The sequence below is a fragment of the Cyprinodon variegatus genome, unplaced genomic scaffold, assembly GCF_000732505.1.
Source record: "Cyprinodon variegatus isolate N-32 unplaced genomic scaffold, C_variegatus-1.0 Scaffold82, whole genome shotgun sequence".
Classification (NCBI taxonomy): domain Eukaryota; kingdom Metazoa; phylum Chordata; class Actinopteri; order Cyprinodontiformes; family Cyprinodontidae; genus Cyprinodon; species Cyprinodon variegatus.
Window position 1 is genome coordinate 653,273 of NW_015150535.1, and position 4,997 is coordinate 658,269.

The 4,997-nt window shown below is 37.6% G+C and overlaps 1 protein-coding gene across 1 annotated transcript in view; it reads right to left on the bottom strand.

The window, feature by feature from the left end:
- The window catches only part of npr2 (natriuretic peptide receptor 2), a 115,649-nt gene that overhangs the window by 87,667 nt on the left and 22,985 nt on the right, over window positions 1-4,997 (bottom strand). The window lies entirely within an intron of this gene.

Below are 4,997 nucleotides of genomic sequence, written 5' to 3' on the forward strand. Positions count from 1 at the left end.
AGAAGGTCATTAAAACAAGAGAGCTAGTCTCTAAAACAGACATGGCTATGGCTTGATGCTAACATGTTTGTTATCTGTTAGAATTCTGAGATTAAAGTCAGAATTCTGATATTAAACTGAAATAAAATGTAAAAAGCAGTTAACTTTTTTTTTTCAGTGGCCCTAATCCTCTTCCATACATGTCTAAGTCCACCCTGCTGCACAAATATGTCGCTGGCATGCATTAAACTAAAAGCAGTGTCATTTTATAAGTCTTCAAATATTAGCATCAAATAATGTTTTGAAGATGCACAAATTGATACTGAAAAGTTGATTAAAGATCAGTGTCAACAGCAATTCTAAGAGAGTTCTCACATAGATTTTATGTTTACCAATTAATATTATCACAAAGGATCTCTATTTAAAAGAATAAATATATAAAAAGTGTGGTGTGCATTTGTATTTAGCGACCCTGGGTCAATCATTTGTAGAACCTCTGCAGACTCTCCATCCAGAACCATCCAGTATTTAGCTCGAGTCACCTTCTCATCAAACTTAACCTGCCTTCTTGTCAGAGTAGGAATCCCACAGCATAATGCTGCTGCTACCATATCCTGTTGTGTTTACCTTGATGAGGAGTGCTACTTTTTCTCCGGACACATTGTTTTTTACTGGATTTATTTCTGAGGAATGTTAAAATGTAAAAATTTAGAAATAAATTCAAATTTAAAATTTAAAATTTAAAATATATATCTATACTCATAAATCCTGCATCATATCTCATCTACTCTTATAAGTAGGGTTTATTTTAATCATTGTAAAGTCCTAATAAGATATATGATGCATGCTATGTATCAATAAAACATTTTTAGACCTGAAATCTAAAAAATACGCCTCGGGCAGTTAAATAAAGTTTGGATTGCTCTTGGCTTAAAAACCTTGAGGATCATTTTTCGTGTCACAACAATGATTAAAAACCACACCACCAACTTCCACAAGCAATTACTGCACAAAAAGCACAGCGTGTTGCCACAATAAGCCGTGTCAGAACCCGCCAGCGCATTCATACCTTTCATGTTTAGCTCAACTGGAGCAGAAATTTAGGGTGGAAAAATATGTTTATTATGCTAAAAATGCTTGCTCCCAGTTTTAAGAAGGAATCTATACATGCACGGCAGAAGTTGGCAGCTGTTTGGGAAAATCATTTCCATACTTAGATAGTAAAATTTTTAAAGAGGAAAATAAAGACAATTAGATAGGAGCCAACAAACATGTCATGTGGCCCAACAGAATGCTGTTGTGAATATTTTTAGCCAAGTTTCCAAGAAAAACTTGTTAACTGGCAAAATTTATTCAACTGAAAGAGTGATATTATGAAACGTTACAAGCATTTTAGCACAAAGCATTTCTACTAATTAGAGGAGCCTTGTAAGTTTTCTGCTTCTATGGCAAAACAGGAGAGGATATAGGGAGGAGATTTAAAACTTATTATGTCTACAATTCGGCTTATAGGGAGGAAGAAAACTGTAGGTCACAGAGTTAAAAACCAGTAGGAAACACTTGTTTTATGTACGTATGTGCAAATTACTCTTTGACCAGAACTTGCTCTAAAAGTCTAAATTCTGCTTACATCAATTAAAACCAAATAAATTCTAATTTATAGCTTGTAGATAGAGACAAGCCAAAGCATCACAGATCCTCTATGAAAGTTAAAAGTGAAAAAAGGTACTTTTCCACAAGTGGTGGGCCTTGTTTCAGCGGATCTGCGATCAGCTTACAGCAGTATAAAGTTTTTAGTTTAGTGGATTGGCATTTTTGCAAACTTGGAGATCGCTAATGGAACACATAGCCTCTGTTTAATTACACATTCCATCATAAACAAATTCAAAAGTTTGTTCCTTTCTTTTGAAAGCTAAGAGTCAATAGCCTACTAACTGTAGACTTAAATAGATGTTATTGTGCTATGCAGCAACGGCTAGCTGAAGGAAAACTATACAGGTATAAATGAAAACAAAAAAAACATTTTGAAATGTGCAGTTTTGATTTGCAGTCATGAAAGTGGTAATATGTTCTTCATATTAGAGTGTAAACTAAGTCTTAAAATGAATGGAATGCTGAGAATTCTGCAATGACTGACACTGTTGCTATCTCTTCAGCAAAGTTGTTATTGGGTATCTTAAAAATCTCTAGATGATGTCATTACCTAATCGCATATTTGGTTATGCTTTGATCCAGCTGTCAGAGAAATATTAACATGGTTAAGCAAAAAGTGATTAAAAAACACACCAAAGTCATTTAAATATAAAGATAAAATCTTTAAATTAATTTTAAGCATTTATTATCATTTTACCTGAACTTATGCTACGTTCACACCGGACGCAGCAGGAGCAGCATAATCGCGTATGCTGCTTCATTTTTGCTGCTTGTACCAGTTAGTTCTGACGCGCGGCTGAAGCAGCTTTGCTGCTCTGGCTGCGCGGTGCAAAAGTGTGTCTGACGCGCGTTGGGCGGAGCTACTCTATCCTTTCTCTGCCTTATTTGCTGTGATCAGTGGGAATAAAGTAGTTTTAATATGTTTTTAAGTGAGAAAATCCACCTGAAAACTTCATCAGTGCAGTCAGTTCATCCAGATTACCATCCTGCCTTCCAATATTATTTCTGTCGGAGCCGCTCAGACCCCCACATACCAGCGGTGCGCCAACAGTAGGAATCCCTTCATCAGCAGCCTCTGGCCGGGTCGCCTCCTCGCGGTTCACCGCAGTAGCTGGTAGGTGTTTTTCATCTAAATAATTCAAACTGCAGGCAGAGGGATAATAAAAGCGAACATGTTCTGCCAGCAGGTTTCTGCATTTTAAGTTAATTTATGCGTCAATAAACTGTTTCAGAGGAGTGATCACAGCGCTCTGTGACATCAGCGATGTGTCTCTCTCTCTGCCAGCTCCCAGATCAGCTTCTCTGATTAGTTGATGCGGTGCGTCGAGCAGCAAAAGTTAAATTTTTTCATCTCGAGCAGCAGCGCGTTTGCGGTGCGTCAGATGCTTAACCTTTCCCGACGCGCTGCTTCAGCTGCTCAGACGCGTTGCGCCTGCTGCTCAAAACGCGCTGCGGGACATTTTGCTGCGCCTTGACGCGCGTCAACCATTGACTTTGAATGTAAACTCGCAGCTTCTGCCGCGCCTGCTGCGTCCGATGTGAACGCAGCATTATATTAGATACAATATTCTTGTTATTGGAGATGCATTGATCCAATATTTGGATCGAATAGCAGCTCTGTCTTGACATATTAGCTGGATCGGACATGGGTGATATATTGGATATCAGACATCCAATCCAAAGCATTTTATGTGGAATTGTTACTTCTTTCTATTTTATACTTATTTTTAATAAAATAATATAAGGTAAATTTGTATTTCTGTTAATTTTTTATCTTTTTTAACAATGTTTATGTTAAGACTAAATCCTTCCCTCACATGACAAGATATATGGTTCATTCGTTCTGTAGTTGAATGGGATCGGTACTGGATATCAGCCGATACGCTCACCCCAGGTATTGGTATTGGACCGGATGGGAAAAAACTGGATCGGTGCATCTCTACTTGTTATGTTAATAATTTCTACTTAAGAACGGTTAGCAGAGGCACACAGTGGTTGAAGCTGTGTGTGAATGAAATGTGGGTAAGGGATCAATGCTAGTGCGACAATTTCTTAAAATATAATAAAAAATATATTAGAATTATATTATCATCCCACTTTTTAATCCACAGGCTCTTTGAAAGCTTTGTACATGTAACTCATTTTCAATTGGGAAACAGAAGGAAGTGGTTCTACTCTGGATGCCCAGTTTGACTGACCACATGTCAATGCTTTTGAGAAGGGAAGGGGCTAATGTGTTGGTGCCAAACTCTCAATCACGACAGGAAAAAGTCTTTAGGTACATGTTTCTCTAGTTGCTTTTTTGAAAAAAGGTCTTAAAATGGGTCAAAAAAGTCACTAATTATTCCTGGCAGCAGTGGTTAAAGGCTGCAGAAGACTGGAGACTGGGTCTGGAGGTTCATCTTCCAGCAGGACAATAACTGGGTTTCCATCACAAATCTGTGCAAAAGTATGTCGATATTCTGCTAATTCGGAAAATGCTAAGTTTTGCAATTGCGGTATTACCATTTAATAAGTAATACCATTAAAGTTGAATGTGAATACATTTGTTGACACCAAAACTCTGGAACAATCATGGCAACATCTTCCAATAGCTGCTAGTGTTCTTCTTCTTCTTCATCTTTTTACAAGGCAGTAAGGTCCTGTCACAAATCACTCGCGTCATGCTAGAAAAGTATTTTCATTGCAGTTTTCCGAAATATAAGAATTTGCACAAATTTGATATGACCGAGAAAACAAAACATAAAGACTTTGTTTAAAAAACAGGAATTTTTTTGAGATTGTTGTTTCCATTTACCAATTTATTTATTTTTTACTCACAGTTTGCGCAAATTGATGGTTAATGGAAACGCATCAAGTGACAATCATACAGCCACAGTAACACTAGGATTGTTTAGGTCAAAGCACATTAATGTCTTACGATGTGTCAGTCGCAACAACGTGCCGTTAAACTGTTGTCGTTTTGTAGTGTTAAAGGGGAGTTTTCCCTCCCACTGTCACTACATGCATTCTCATTGCATTCTGCAATTTCAGCAAATCAATGCCAGCCATATTTCACTGTAGCTAGATTCTCACCCAAGAGGAGTAAATGCTGAAAATCAGGGACTCGATATAATCTGATGGGTTCCTGAGGTACAATCCTTTTAAATACACTAACGTTCAAAAGTTTGGGGTCACATTGAAATTTCCTTATTTTTGAAGGAAAAGCACTACTCCCTTCAGAAGACAGCACAAACAAGCTACTGCGGGTACTATTTAATGAAGATGCCAGTTGGGGACCTGTGAGGTGTCTGTTTCTCAAACTAGCTACTCCAATGTACTTATCTTCTTGCTCAGTTGTGTAACGCAGCCTCCCACTTCTTTTT